Below are 17,128 nucleotides of genomic sequence, written 5' to 3' on the forward strand. Positions count from 1 at the left end.
CACTCCATTCCAAGAAAATTGATGCTCTTTTAGGAAGTCTCCTACCTGGAGTTCCTATATGATTTAAGGGATAAAAGGGGAAATGGACAAAGATAAAATAAGTGGCCAGTGAATGGGGGGGAAATGAAAAAATCCACATGAATGACTATAGTGCTCTAAATGACATGGTTATTCAGTCTTAAAGATCAATTAACTAAATAAATTACAGTACATGCATACTATTGAATTCTGTGGAAAATTAAACGGGATGAGATATTTGTATGGAGAAAAGTTCATGGGGGAAAATATCCTGAAAATCGATATACACTATGACTTTTCATGTCATTTAGTCATAATAAAAGGCAACACACCCTTTGTGTGTGTATTTGTGTGTGTAAATGTATTTAAAAATGTGCAGGGTATGCCTGGTTAGTAAAAAAAGTTTGCTCTGTGAGGAAGGGAGGGGAAGGGGGGGCATGTTGGGGGTGCTGGGAATCCAGGACAGTCAAAGGACACTTCAACTGCTAGTTCTACTTGTGAATTGCTTGAATTTTTTAAATTAATGAGCACATTTTCCTTTTGTCAATTTAAATTAAAACTAATAAAATATCCATTCAAATAACATCCAGATCCTGCAATATATAACATCTCAATAGGGCCTAGAAATATAGGTAATATATTCTAAGTCAGTTAACTTAAAAAGTATCTTTCTTAGAAAAAAAAATACATATATATATATATATAAAATGGAAGAAAATCATAAGTGCTGAAATGGGAAGTCCGGGTCTCAAAGACAAGTTGAGAAAATCGGAATTAAACTGGACAGACTAAAGCAGTTTCTATGAAAGCTGCATAAGAAAGGCAGGAGATAAAAGTCAGGTGTCCATGGAAGCAATAGAGATGAACACGTGGCCAAAAAAAGGAGTGGGGGGGGGGGGGTGTTAGGCAAACTTTTTCTGTAAAGGGCCAGATAGGAGATATGTTAGGTTTTCCAAGCTAAGAGGTAAAACGTGGGTGTTATATAACCATTTACAATGTCCAAACCATTCTCAGCTTGTGAGCCATACAAAAGCATGGCAAGATTTGGTCCATAGATTTCCAGCCCCCGTTCTATCAGGAACAGCAGGATGGGGGGAGGGGGACTTAAGGCCAGGCAGTTGGCTAAAGTTCTGGTTATACAGCGGAGAGCAAAATAGTCATGACCCTTGTCTTTACAAAGTTTAGAGTAGGCACATGCCTGGCACATAAAGGAGGTCCTTGTACCTAGTAGCCACTCCAGGGCCTTGAGGGTATACGTTTATCCCATCTTCCCTCCACGTCACAAATACGGCAGCTCTTGGAAAGCATCTCTTATACTACCCCGTTGTACTAAAATGAACTGTTCTCATGCCTGCATATGCAATAGGTGAAAACCTGTGATGAGCCAAGAAGCATGTTTTACTTATCTTTATTTTAAGATTGGAGAGAGAGAGAGAGAGAGAGCGCGCGTGAGAGCGTGAGTGGGGGGAGGGGCAGAGGGAGAGAGAGAATCGTGAGCCGACTCTGCACTGAGCACGGAACCCGAAGCGGAGCTTGATCCCCCGACCCCGAGATCATGACCTGAGCTGAAACCAAGAGTCAGACGTTTAAGCGACTGAACCACCCAGGTGCCCCTATTTATTTTTATATTCTTAGTGCCTAGCCCTACCTGTCCCTAGTACATGTCATGCACTGGATAAATGCTTGTCAGGATGAATGGAATTTAACTGCTTTTTATCACGTTATTTGGGTGCCTTTTTAGGTGAGCATTTTTCCTTTGCTACATTTAACTGTGTTGTAAGAAAGGCTTTGATTTCAAAGCCTTCATGTTTGAGAATGGAAGGGGGCGTATTTTCACTGCAGTTGACATCATCATAAGGTCTAAAAAAAATCCTTGTGACATCCTATATTTTCAGATGGAGTTTGAAGCAAAAGTATTGTTTTCCTCTTCTCCAAGGAAAACTCTACCTAACCACAATTTTCTTGTTGGTTTCACCAGGAGGCTGTTTGTTTGCACACCCCTCTTGTGAGATCAATCATGTCTTACATCTTTTTTATTCTTTATTATTTCATAAAGAGAAGGGACAGCTTTTTCTGATGTTGGCTGTTCTGTCTCTGTGCCCTGTGGGTAAAACTGAATACACAGATAGTGACTACTCAAATGCCCATCTGGATGGCTGAAGCTGACACTTGTCTTCTATACGAGCAGGTGTGAAGCTGAAAGTGTGTCCTAGTCAGCATGAAAGATGCAAAAGCTTTTAAAAGCATACTTTATTTTATTTTATTTTATTTTTAAGATTTTATTTATTTGAGAGAGAGAGAATGAGAGACAGAGAGCATGAGAGGGGGGAGGGTCAGAGGGAGAAGCAGACTCCCTGCTGAGCAGGAAGCCCGATGCGGGACTCGATCCCGGGACTCCAGGATCATGACCTGAGCCGAAGGCAGTCGCTTAACCAACTGAGCCACCCAGGCGCCCAAAAGCATACTTTATTTTTACCAGTATAAAAGGAATGCATGTTTATAATAGAAAAATTTGAAAATATAGAAAAATGGAAAATAGAGTATCCCCACCATCTAAATACATCTCTTATCACCTTCTATGCCTCTGATTCTTCACTTATAAAATGGAGTTATAACAGTACCTACTGAAGGGTAGCAGAATATGCTACCCCAAAATATGCCACTTTGACACCCTGATTATTTTGGGCTACAGGCACTTGAGAACAGCAAATGCAGGGAGAGGCTTTCTCTGACCTTCCCTTACCTGCCTAAGGACAAGATCCTCCAAAAGGAACTCAACTGTCATAGACCCTCTCCCTGGGAGTTTCATCAACCAGGGAGGATTGGCTCTTATCACGGGAGAGGAGACTAGAAGTCAACACTATGCCCAGATAAACTGTCACAAACCATCATACATTCCATCTGTTCTTCTAAGGGCCTAGTCAACTTTCCTAAAAATTATTTACCCTCCCCCAAAAGGCCTATGTTCTCTCCTCCCCTTTCCCTATTAAGATGGTATTGATCCTGAGTTCTGAGCCATCCCTGTGAGCTACTCATTTTTCCTGGGTATCTGCCCTGTATGCCTGAGGTGTACATGTTAATGAACTTCTGTTTGTTTTTCTCTGTTAATCTATCTTTTATTACAGGGAATCTCAGCCCATAACTCAGAAGGGTAGAAGGAAAATTATTTGCCTTCCCTTATACTACTTTGTAGTGTCATGATGAGCATTAAAAGAATTAATACATGTTACAATGCTTAGAAGAGCACAAAGAGTGCTCATCACACTGAATATTATCTTTAAGCATCTTAACTTCTTTATTTATCATTAGAGCACACATTTTCTATGGAATTCTGGTTTTTTAGTTAACATAATCATGACCCAATGCCTCCAACATATTATAACTATTAGTAGTAGTATAGGATATTCTATACCAAAAAATCCCCAATTCTTGCACATTTTATAAAATAACCTGAAGTCAGTCTACAAAACCCATGAATATTAACATTATTTGAAATCTTAACTGATCCCATCCAACCACAAAAATTCTGTTCGTGAAATATTTACAGCCAACATGCTTTCAGTTATACCCACGTGACTTTAAAACCACTTATAGAGAGCATGCTTCAAATTGTCCAAAGAAATCTTCATTTGCACTAAGCCTCAAATAGGTAATTGAATATTTGAATATTTATGGAAACTGAAACTGAATATTCAACTCTACCGTAGTCCATCACAGTTACATAGTAATGTCATAATTATTTACACTGTTGCCATAATGTTCCTTTGTTTTCCTGAATCATAAAAGGTCAGTGATTATTGTTCATCACTTATTAACTTCCTTAATATGGCATTTTTTAAAAGTCTACATGCTGCTTCTCCCCACCCTTCTACGTACTTTTCAATTTCAGAAATGACTTGCTTAATGGGTAAAGTAGCCAGTGGAGAATAGATACGCATTAAAACTGCATCTGTGAATGCCAAGTATAACGGATAATTGTGGTAGCTCTCTAGCTCCCTAGATGAGAGCCATATGAATGAAGAAAGGTAGGCCATGACACCCAAATCCCAGGCAATAAATTATCAACTGACCTGAAGTGTCAGTTCTCACAAAAAAAACAAGTAGTAAATATACAGGAAATATAAGTCCAACTTGGTTAAAGAGTTAAAGAAATGCAAAATTTAACAAAATGAGACTCCATTTTTATATAATAAAGAAGTAAAAATAAATGTAATAATAAATCCCAGTGCTGGAGAGGCTGTGAGAGGTCTGCTCATGTATGGCTTTCATGGTGTGAACGCAGCCCTCTGAGTGGAGAATGTGTGATGCCTATCAAGAGACATAAAATATTTATACTCTTTTGCCCAACAACTCCACACCTGGAAATTTATTCTAAGTGACTAATGAAAAAAAACAAGGTTTTATAAGTTTGTTTTATTAAAATGTCTGTGGTCATCTTATTTATTCCTGAAAAAAAAACTGTAAACAACTTTAATGCTCAGCCAAACATTTCATTATGTTGCAAGAATTATATTGATATAACATAATATTAAGCAGTTATCATAAAGGATACGTCTGAGGATGATGTAAAAGCTGGGAAAATGAAGTTAATATTCTGTGAGACGCAGTGGGACACAAAATTGGATTATAATAGACCCTTTACATTTTTGAGAAATCGGGTCTAAGACTTACAGTATTCCAACTTTGCAAGCCATTATTGTAAATAATTTCCCTTTTAACATGCAGTGAAGAATAACTAAAACATCTAACCGTAAGTTAAATACAATTTTTTTCAAATTTCACTGAATTGTTACTAGAGTGCATGATGAGTAGTTCTTTGAATTACTTTTTCTTTTCCCATATTGAGCATTTAGTGGACCTATTTATGCCATGAGTTCAAATTGCTGCTAAATTCCACATACCATTAATTATTTTGCTCACAATTTCTATTTTTGGACTAAGGAACATGACTTTACTGGATTCTGCATTTCCGTCACCAGCTCTAGCATTTGGCTTTCTTTTATAGCCTTTTTCTTCCACAGAGAAACTTTATTTTTACCACTCTTTGAGAGCTACTATATAAGTAATGATGAATAGGGAACCACGGGAGGTGGGGTGGAGAGGCTGGGCAGCCCCCTAGGCTCACTCACTGGCTAAGTGATTTGCTTTGGTTCATCAGTCTTGGGGTGTACATCTGTCAAGTGCATGTCTCCACAGCAGCACCCCTTCACTAAACGTGATCAACCAAAATTTTGCCATTCCTAAAATAAGCCAAACACTCTTGTTATATATACCACTCCCTCCGGTGAGCTGTTCTCATCCCCACCCCTCACATCAAATTGCTAGTCACCCTTTAAGGCAAGGTTCAAGCATGACTTTATTTATGGAACCTTCTCTGACACTGCCAGGAATGGCTAATCCCAGTATCATCCCTATGACATTGAGCGTGAAGTGAGTACACAGTCAAGTCCTAAACTAATGCTTGTTTGTGGGAGATTTTACTGGTGTTGATTATGAAATGTCATGACAGCAAAATCCGGGATCTATTTTCAGTTTCAGTTGAAATTCAAGGAGACTCTTCGTGTAAGAGAACCACACGTAGCGTGTGATGAATATTAAAGTAATTTATATGTGTATAATGCCTAGAAGACATTCTCACACGTAGTTCATACTCAACAAATGTCAGACAACTCTTTCTACTATTGCAGCTTTCAGAGAAAAGGGCCACCGATTCTGAGGTACTCAGTTTAGGGACATGAAGAGCCATAGCGTTATGTCGTCATCCCTGGTGTTGGTGAGCAGTGATTAAGAACTCTCCAAGATTAATAATTAAGGTGGCCCACATAAGATATGGATATTCCAACACAAACCAGGATTCATGGGACTGAAGAATCGATTTAGAAAGGATGAGAACTCGGGGCGCCTGGGTGGCTCAGTCGTTAAGCGTCTGCCTTCGGCTCAGGTCATGATCCCAGGGTCCTGGGATCGAGCCCCGCATCCGGCTCCCTGCTCGGCGGGAAGCCTGCTTCTCCCTCTCTCACTCCCCCTGCTTGTGTTCCCTCTCTCGCTGTGCCTCTCTCTGTCAAATAAATAAATAAAATCTTTAAAAAAAAAAAAAAAAAAAAAAGAAAGGATGAGAACTCAACTCTTCACCATAGTGGAAACCAAGATCAGAGCCCTCTGCAGTCCCTGCAGAGTTTATTATAGATAATTGTGTAGACATGAGATTTCTAATTCCAGAGTGTGGGTACAGTCTCAACAAACATTCTTGTCATTCTCATGAAGCCTCAAGGTCAAGAACCCCTTGAGTATTATTATAGTTAGATACCTGGGTTGAAGAGACCCTACTGGTTACGTCTAAGAATCTGGCACCAAAGAGCACGAAACTACATCAATTACCCCACATACACAAAAACACACCCACCCACAAGTACTGACAGCTACAGACAATAAAAGCCTATCTAGGTGAGGCTTATTTCTGTCAGGGGGTGTTACATAGCTCTCCTTGTGCCTTCACAGACTTTGGCAATATCTTGTGCTAGCCTCTATCTGGGCATTTCTCAGACTCAATTATAATAAGTTCTGTACACGTTGATTGACACAACTGTTTTCCCTTTTAGAAAATGGGTTATGTCATGGAAAAGGACTGTTTGTCCTTAGCACACAGAACCCTTTCCTCTGTCTCCCTGCTACTCTGAGGCAGACAAATCTCTGTGAAGCTGTCTCTGGGGTGCTGTGTGTCTAAACATGCCACACAACCATTCATTCTCTGGAGTTTGGCACCTCCCCAGGGCTCTACCTGGGAAGCAAAGTATTGACACTCTTCGCTGGGAGCTGCAAATGCCTGTCCTCTCTACCCATGGAGAGCTATTTTAGCCTCTGAGAAAACCCTGTTTCCTCAGCTCCCTTGCTCATACAATGCTATTTTCCCCTCATGTATCTTTTTTTTTTTTCTATGTCAGTAGTCATATGCATTCCCTAGGAGTGTAAGTTTTTGGAAACCAGAACTAAGAAAACCATTTCCTCTGCTTTGTGCCTTGTCAGATGGCTCTCCTGAATGGTGAATACAAAAAAGGTTTAGCTACTTGGATTTGGGATGGGAGGTGGAAAGAAAACTAAACTACTGAGAGGGGAAAAAATGGTTGATTTTATCTTGCCACATTCCCAAAGACTCCTCCAGCCCCAGAGGGCTGGTACAACTTCATAAGCACCTGGTTGGCCTCTTTCCCTTTGTCGGGATGTCAGATGAAAAGTTAAATTCAAAAATTCACTCTTTTAAGCAATGTTGTTGTGAATCCTTTTGTAGAGTGACTTTTGAAAAGAAAATGAATAATTGCCTCCTGTTTTTTCTTAATATTTGGCAGGTTTCTTAACGTGAAGTGTATCTTTACTTTTATTTGGCCTGATACTTAGGGACTAGTGTGTGGTATTATCATTGATAAATAGGGTTACAAATTAAAATAGAATTGAGAAAATAGATTTTTTTTTTACCTCCATCTTACAAGACCAGGTCACTAATGAAATTAATGCCTTAAGCTAAGAAAGTATAATTTTAAATAATTATGCTCAACTATTTTAAACCAGTTATAAATTTTATGTGTGAGCTCTTTGCTAGAATAAATGTCTACCCTAAAGCTCCTAAGGTCTTTATGTGAGGTACTCATAACTGTCAAATCTATTAGCATGGAGGTTTTTGTTGATTGAATTCATGATAAAATCCACCATCATTATTTTTTTTTGTTAGCTATGTAAGACTTGATATAATTTCTCTCTTCAGGATACATTTTTATTATACATTTTTATTGTATATTTCAGCAGCAAAGCACATGCCACCTGGTGGCTGAAAGAAATATATAACATAATAGATTTTGAAAATACTTTGTGGAAAGCCAAAGGTTCCAAAATTATCACTTTGAATGTGTTTCTAAATCAGTAGCAAACACATATTTGGGGGCAAGGCACAGCACAGTAGGAAATCTTACAGGTTCAAACCTAGACCTTCAGTGAAAGCTGTATCAAGTGGAGACATTTAGTAACGATGCTCCCTTTTAGTTATTTTTTTTACCTCTTTCCAGAATTGTTTTGTATTTTGAAATATTTTAGTGCCATTATGTCATGTGCATTTTATTAAACAGTGGTCAAATTATTTACATGCAGAATTGCTTGGTCTGAGAGGGAGAGGGAGAGAGAGACTCTCAAGCAGACTCCCCACTGGGCAGAGCCCAATGCGGAGCTCAATCCCAGGACCCAGAGATCATGACCTGAGCCAAAATCAAGGGTTGGCCACTTAACTGACTGAGCCACCCAGGGGCCCTCCCATTTACCTGTTTCATAACAGATAACATTTATCTGTTATGCTCTTGGTATCACAAGAAACCAAGAAACTATTGCCAACACCAATGTCATGAAGATTTCTCCCTCTGTTGTCTTCTAGGAGTGTTATAGTTTTAGGTTGTGTGTTTAGCTCTTTAATTCATTTTGAGTTAATTTTCGTATATGGTGTAAGGTAAGGATCCAACTTCATTCTTTGGTATGTGAGTATTCAGTGTTCCCCACACCATTTGTTGAAGAGACTGCTCTTTTCCCATTTGTGTCTTCTTAGTACCCTTGTCGAAGATAATTTGATTATATATGTGAGAGTTTATTTTTAGGTGTTTTATTCTGTTCCACTGATCTATGTGTGTGTCTTTATGTTATTACCACACTGCTTTGATTATTGTAGTTTTGTAACATGTTTTAAAATCAGGAAGTGTAAGGTCTCCAACTTTATTCTTCTTTTTCAAGATTGTTTGGCAATTCAAACAATCTTGTTTCTCAAGTCCCTTGAGATTCCATATGAATTTTACGGGTTTTTTTTCTATTCCTGCTAGGGACCCAGACCAATATGACATAAAAATCTAGGTTTTGATGTGTAGCAGTAAGTGTTTTCTTAACCTCCTGGTTCATCCTATCAAAGGATGCTGGTTACTTTGTGCCATGATTCAACTTCTTTACTCACATTCCTCACTCCCACTCCTACCTGATCAGAGCAGATTCACCTCTCATTTTGAAGAGATCTCCAGCACTGATCATTCATACCAACATGGGCAACTTAATCATCCCATTTGTAGCCATGGGATTTCCCTACAGTGACTTACACCCTAGAAGCACTGTCCCATTATATTTTCTATCTGTGCCTTTTATTCTGATTAGCCAGCCATTTCTTTCTCCTCAGTCTGGCCTTGTCCCTAGGCAATCATGAATCTTTCACTAACTAACCAATCACTAACCTGCTAAAGCTTCCTTCATGGGGATTATGACTCATCACCCAGCTTTGGCCCTTAGGCACTGGACACTCTCCCTCCCTGAGAGTGTCACAGAGTAGGCCCCTACCAAATATAAGATCTGAGAGAGTCACTGTACTACACAGAGCAATCTTCAAATGTATGGTCACCTGAACTGAGTAAAGCTTGGCCCCTTTCTCACAACTCAGTCAAGTCTGCTACATCTGCCTGCAGCAGGATCCAAAGGCTGACTGAGTCTTTTTCTTTAACTGTGTTCATTGGTGAATGACCTCAGGTTACCTGAGAGGATGCATTTACTAAACACAGCAATGTAATGACTTCCAAATGTGATCAAAAGACTGAAAGTTCCATTTGTTGTGGCTTATGAGACCAACCCATGAATAGTGGAAATGACATCTTATCCATATTATCTGAAAATTTTCTTAGTTGAGTGTCCCTTGGTTGTTCTATTATATTTGAATAGCTTAAGAAAATAGACCCACAACGTAAATGCTATGATGTGTTTACAAAAGTAAATAAATCGTGATAATGCTTACTGTCAGGTGATAAGATCACTAGCTGGCAAATAGCACATTGATTAATAAACAGATTCTCTATAAAAAAGTAAAATACATAGAAGCAGAGAGTAGAATGGTGGTTACTAGGGGTGGAGAGGTGCGGAAAATAGGGAGATGCTGACCAAAGGGTACAAAGTTGCAGTTATGTAGGATGAATCAGTCTGGAGATCTAATGTGCACCATGGTGACTATAGGTAGTAACACCATATTGAATACTGGGAATTTACAAAAAAAAATAGATTTCAAGTGTTCTCATCACAAAAAAAAATAATGGTGACTATGTGAGGAGATAATACGTTAATGAGCTTGGCTGTAGTAATCATTTCACTGTGTATATGGATATCAAATCATCATGTTGTACACTTTAAATATACAAAATTTTTACTTCTAAAAAAATTTTTTTAAAGATTTTATTTATTCATTTGACAGAGAGACAAAGAGCACATGCAGGGGAGCGGGAGAGGGAGAAGCAGGCTCCCCACTGAGCAAGGAGCCAGATGCGGGCCTCGATCCCAGGACCCTGGGATCATGACCTGAGCTGAAGGAAGTTGCTTAACCAACTGAGCCACCCAGACACCCTTAAAAAATTTTTAATTTGTTTTAAAAAAAACAATAGATTCTGAACAACAGAATTGCATCAAGTTTTTAAGCATGTAAGTAGATTTTTAAATATTTATTTATTTATTTGTTTATTTATTTATTTATTTATTATTAACATATAATGTATTATTTGTTTCAGGGGTACAGGTCTGTGATTCATCAGTCTTACACAATTCACAGTGCTCACCATAGCACATACCCTCCCCAATGTCCATCAAGCATGTAAATAGATTTTTAAGATGATTTTGTAAAACAAAAAAATGCTCCTGAGCTAAAGACTTACGGGCTTGAATAAGAGACTCTCGCAGCTGCACGTGTAGACATTTGGTGTTAAGCAGGTGCAAGGAAACTAGTGTGCATCGAAAAATGATAATGTGGGAGGTGGTTTACATATATGACTTCACTTAATTATCACCATAAGCCTGGGGTATGGATGGTATTATTATCCTACGTCATATGTGAAGCTATTGAACCCCAAAGAGGTTATGTGTAGTTATGTGTCCGAGGCCACACAGCAAGTAAAAGGAAGGACCAAGATTAAAACCCAGATCTGTATGCACAATACCAAGGGTTACATGATAGCTTTCAGGGAAGAAGACACAGTGATATCCATGTAGCTGCAAGATGACTGAAGAATTCAGTAAAAAGCTGATGGTGAACGTGTTCAGAATTTGTCTCTTGAAGCTATATGCTAAAGATTTCCAACATGAATATTTTTATTATAAGTATATGCATATACAAAACTTATAGCATGAATATATATGTATGGGTCTGTCATTTAAGGGACTCTACATTTTTTAAGCACTCTATATATTTTTTGTCACTCTAGCCAAATATACCTTTTTAAGGGTAGGGTCCATGCTTGATATACAGCTGACTTGATCTCTGACTTACATAGAAACGTATGCAAGCCACCCCAAAGTTCATGTTTCCCAAGGGCATAGAGAAAAAGGTAAGTACTCTACCCCTGATCTGGACAGATCTTGGACTCCTAGAGACCCATTCACTCATTCAGCAAATCTTATTTGACTACCCATTATGTGCAATGAACTGCCCTAGGTGCAATAGGAGGTATACAAAGATAAAAATAATAAAATAAAATAAAAATAAAAGGCCTCTTTATACTATCTGACATACTGATCTTACTTGAGAATTTCCTAGCTATCTTAGGCTCCTCAAATTCATCCCAGGTAACTTGTTAAGGGGGTTAAATATTACAGTCATTCATTTCTCTCAAAGAGGTTGTGAGACGCATACCGCCACCACCATGCTGTAAGAGTATAGGCATCTAACTTCAACTCATTTATAACTATTATTACTATGACAAGAACATTTAAAAATCTCCCAGTGAATTACCAGTGGTAGCAGTTCGACTCTTCAACACTAAGCAACAGTTAAGAAATCATATTAGGTATTCTGGCAATCTGTTTTAATACTAATTAGCTAATAAAGTAATTACCAAAGTAAGAAATATATTACTACTATGCTGTATTATGATTTAGCTGAAATTGCATATGCAGATGCATAATGTGGAATTTCTAAAAATTCCATTTAGAAAATTTAGCAGGGTATTTAAATATTTCTCATTCACAGGCAACCAGCTGTGAAAGAGGAAGCTGTATTTAAATAGTTAGTCAAAATTGAAGGTGCCAGCAGATTTCAAACAGAACACGTGAAAAGGAACTTTTTATAAACTTTGTTTACCTTCTTGGTGTGGGTTAAGACAACACACCAAAACTGAGGCGTTAGGTTTATTTTAACCATCTAAGTGTATTTAAGGGTTATGCGGTGGGCACTCTTTTGTAAGTACACACCTGTCTGATAACATTCCCTAAATGTACCTGTGCACCTGTACCAGACACTATTAGCATGAGTGGTCATGACATTAGTGTACATAGTGGAATACACCTCGAACATAGCTTTAGCTAACATCCGAGCAGAGTTACTCAAAGATAACATGCTTTTCAACCTGAATGTATAGATCTTTGGACCGGAATCTGGTTATATGACTAAAGGGCAAGCTTCCTAATATTAAGTCAGCCATAGAACAAATAATGCAAGAAATCTATGAAGATATTTTTCTTTTCTCTTCTTTTCTTTTCTGAAAACACATAGTAACAAGTCATAACAGGACAAATACTAATTCAGTCAAATCCCTTACAGCACAATGAAGCAAACCTCTTGTATCCACCAATAGATTTTAAATTGAAAGAAGCACAGTTCCTGTTTGCCTCTTTAAAGGGAGTATTCATCATTAAAAATTACTGGGAGCCAGGGCGCCTGGGTGGCTCAGTCGGTTAAGCGTCCAACTTTTGGTTTTGGCTCAAGTCATGATCTCAGGGTTGTGACTCAAGCCCTGCGTTGGGCTCCGCACTCAGTGTGCAGTCTGTTTGTCCCTCTCCCTCTGCTCCTCCCCTCCCCCAAATAAATAAATAAAATATATTTTTAAAAAATTATCGGGAGCCGAATTTTACATGGCCTTATACAAAGTGAATCACACAGATGGTTTCTTGGAACCTAGCAACCCTTATCAAACAATAAAAAAAGAATTAAAAACACAAAACTGGAATCAAACCATCAAACCAAGACATGTACAGAGCGAAATGATCACAAAGAAAATGTCATCCAATAGCATTTTAGGAAACTACATTGTTAGGTGGATTGTGAAGCATGGGAAGAAGCTCTATGACCAAATGGGGCTGGAAGAATAAAAGGTTGGCTCTTCTATAAGCAATCTGGGTAAACTCTGAAGAAATTGTGGAACTTCAGGGGTATTTAATGGGCTAGGGTAGCCAAAAACATTTAATGTAAAAAAGCCTAGATAAGGGAAAATAGAAACAGAGAGTAAAGAATGAAATGAGATCTGTTGCAAATACGAAAAAAAAGTGCTTTCTGATAGAACTGATTATTGCAAAAAAAAAAAAAAACTTTGCTAAATTAAGTTGTAATTTTATATGCCTAAATGAAAGTAAATGCAAATGAATAGACAGTAATAACTCATAGTCTTAACTCTACTATCCTACCTATAACATCTGCTAATCTTCCAAACTGGTCTTGCCTTGATGCCTATCATAAGCTTGAAATAGATAAAACAACAAAAGCACTGGGATTTAACAGAAAACTCTAAGCCAAAAATAGATTTTTAAAATGCTGAAACATAAAGATTCCTCAACCACTATCCATGACATTTTTAATTGCATGCAAGATTGTATAATGTTGGCTGATTAAAAATTATTTAAAGAAAAGATGATTCAAGTACTTTGAATTTACCACCAGAAACCTTCTACAATAATTTGCATGGAATTACAATGGGATTTATTTTGAGGGGCACCATAAATCATTTAAAATTCAGATGCTGTCATCACCATAATTTGCTGATAAGTATTAGAAGTTATCTAGGAAACAGTGGTTTAGGCTGCTTTGCGAGATACCTTGATTTAGTATGGGGCATGGAAGCTGTTCATTATTCACCAACTGGCAAAGGGAATAAGAGAAAAACTCCCTGCAGGTCACTGGCCACTGGCAAAAAAATCCAAGTGAAGAGAAATAAGCCCTTGCTTATAGGTGTGAACAGTTCAGGTGTGAAAGCCTAAACTGGCTCTGACTTGTTTTTCTTTATTTTCCAGTTCTTTTACTGGACCTTTCTGGATGTATCTAGAGATGGGTTTTCTAGAGAAAAGTCCCCACATATCTATTAGCTACTTACCCCAAATGAGGCTCAGAGTCTTAGGACTTCTGACCAGTTACCACTGTTGTCTTAATTAACATTTTAACACAACGACCTGTATTTCCATTCCATTCCATTCCATGAAACTTACATGTACTAAGCAGGCAGACTGTGCCCGGTACTGGGATATATAACCTACATGCTGCTGAATGGGGATAAGAGGAAGCAAATACAAGAATGGATTAAGACAACAGTCCCATGAGAAGTCTTACAATTTGATGGGGGAAGGATTTATGTACAAGACTCTAAAAGGTAGTGACGTACTTACACTGTTTTGAGGAAGCACAATGGGTTGAAAAGCTCAATTAAAGGCTCTGTTGAGGGGATGACATTTGGGATCCAGCTTGAAGCATTTTTACAGGACTTCCAAAGGCATGGATGGGACTCGGTAAGGCTTCCAGGCAAAGGGAGCCACAGAGGCAAATACCTAAAGATGCAGAAAAAAAAAAAAAGATAATAGGAAGTGGTCAGGTTTAGCCAAAGTGTCAGAAAGGTTCACGCAGTGAGTAACTAAAGATGAGAACTGGTAAGGTATAGAATCTCCCTTTTGGAAATAGTGGGCATAAACAGTGACATTTGTTGCATGGCTATATGCTAGGTATTTATCATATATCAATGCATTTCATTGGATGTGACTAATTCAATACTGGCTCTCTTCTTCAACATTCCCCAAAAGTGATTTCTCAGCCTTTTGAATCCTGCAAGAAACGGGCAACTAACATTCTTCTGCAGTAGCCCGTTCATTCCACTGGTGGACAATTCTAAGATTCTACCTTAATGTGAGTTCGAATATATTCTTCTCTCTAACATGCATTTACTCTGTGAAGTCCTGCCCTCTGTAAATGTACAGAAATTTTAATCCCTTTCCTCTTAGATAGCCCTCTTAATGACTCAAGACAACTAAGCTTCCAGTTTTACAGGTGAGACACCATCCATCAGTCTCTTCAGTGGCTTCTCATCTGACATGGGACAAAATTATCACTTCTTTATTACAAGCACTGCATTTTCATGAATGGAGCCTACTTGCATTTGTGGCAACCCCATGTACTATTGACTCACATTGCTCTTGAACCCAGTTAAATCTTACAAAGAACCCATATACTGCAGCTGTGAGTTATCTTACAATATGGTAAGAGTGGGGCGCCTGGGTGGCTCAGTTGGTTAAATGTCTGACTCTTGATTTTGGCTCAGGTCATGATCTCGGGGTTGTGAGATCAAGCCCCGGGTCAGGCTCTGCCCTGGGCATGGAGCCTGCTTGATATTCTCTCTCTCCCTCTCCCTCTCCCCCTCCTCTGTGCTTCCTCTCTCTCTGTCTCCCCCCACCCTCACCCTTTCCAAAAAAAAAAAAAAAAAAAGATGATAGGAGCAAGACCTTGGGGGGAAAAAAAAACTACACCAGCCACTACGATCACACAGCCTCCTTGTGGCCTGGAGCAACTGATTTCACCCTCTCTGGACCTCGGTTACCTCTTCTATAAAATAGAGTTAACAAAATCACCTTCTTCATTGGGCTGCTATGAGGATAGGGTCGAATTACACATAAAAACCACCTAAAACAGTGCCTGACACAAAGCAAGTTCAATGATCATGAATGAGAGGCAGAGAGAGATCAAGTCCCCGGATGAAGGTCCTTTAACCTAGAACAATAAGTGAAAAAAAAAAAAAAAATCACAGTTTGCTTGAGTACAGAACCAGTCTTGAAATATGGTTACTTAATGTTTTTTAGGAAAATTATTCATTCGGTGTAGAGGCCAGAAACAGGGAAGAGAGTAAGATGAAAGAAATGGAGACAGGCAGGAAGCCACTTGCCTTAGGCAAGGAGATCATAAAAGTAAACTTTAGGTGGCAGAGAGGGACATACTCAGAGATTATGAAAATGATCCTGGAAGAGAGAGAAATTTCTACAAGCTCAAAATTATAACCAAATTTCCCAAGTATAATGATGGTGCAAGCCTGAATCTACTGCTTTGAATTGGAGTCTAAGCAGTTAAGCCTAACATCCAATGACATAGGTTGCAGTTTTTCTGAAACCGTTCTGATTTTAAATGATCTTTTAATATCAAACTGGGTGGCAGTGATTTTTCTGTTTTAGAAAACACTGATAGTATCCTAATCTAGCAGGAGAGTAAGAAATGATACATCAGGGACACTCACTCTAATAACTGAAAGATATCTGAGAGCTATATAGCCATCATCATATGTTTTCCTAAAGCTGTAATCTCCATGAAGGCAGGCACTGTTCAGTTCCTGAACTGCTAAGTGTTCAAAAATGATTTGTTAAATGAATTGAAGCAGTGGTACTTCTGTTTTTGTTTGTTTGTTTGTTTCAAATATTTGTTTGAAAGAGGGGGGAGAGGGACAGAGGGAGGGGGAGAGAGAGCCTGATGCAGGGCTCTATCTCACAACCCTGACATCATGACCTGAACCAAAATTAAGAGTTAGACATTCAACCGACTGAGCCACCCAGGCGCCCCCTACCATGGTACTTCTGTTTGCCTCATAGTAATTAACAGGAAAACACAAAGAAGAATATTCGAGGGGACAAAAAAGAAACTGCTAAATCCTACTGAGCAGCTAATCTTATAGTGAAGAGGATCTTCATGGGCTAGTGTATGGCAGAAGTAAAAAAGATGAGAGAAACACAAGGTAATGTGTGAAGCCTCTGTAAAGGAAAAAAGAGGAAGGTTCGGAGAGCCTGCATGGGCCAAAGGTATTTAACTGTGGAAAGCCAGTGTGGTTTCACTAAACCAATCCATTATTTCACTGTCAAATCTACCTGCTGTCCTGTAATCAACTAGACATAGTCTTAGTTTCAGACTATCACAAATGAAAGGTGAATGCAGTCTTGGAAATCAGTACAGTCACATTAAATCTTTATCAAAAAAGTCTAACTAAAATCAGTCTGCTGAGTTTTCTGCATTTTTCACTAGGGTGCCCAGGACACTGTGTGCTACCAATCTTTC

The 17,128-nt window shown here is 38.6% G+C and overlaps 1 long non-coding RNA gene across 1 annotated transcript in view; it reads right to left on the reverse strand.

Moving 5' to 3' along the window:
* Positions 1-17,128, reverse strand: part of LOC144380591 (uncharacterized) — a 157,187-nt gene that overhangs the window by 127,659 nt on the left and 12,400 nt on the right. The window contains exon 2 of the long non-coding RNA XR_013444799.1: positions 14,434-14,592. This is a non-coding gene — a long non-coding RNA (uncharacterized LOC144380591). The remainder of the gene's footprint in view (positions 1-14,433; positions 14,593-17,128) is intronic.

The sequence above is a fragment of the Halichoerus grypus genome, chromosome X, assembly GCF_964656455.1.
Source record: "Halichoerus grypus chromosome X, mHalGry1.hap1.1, whole genome shotgun sequence".
Taxonomy (NCBI): domain Eukaryota; kingdom Metazoa; phylum Chordata; class Mammalia; order Carnivora; family Phocidae; genus Halichoerus; species Halichoerus grypus.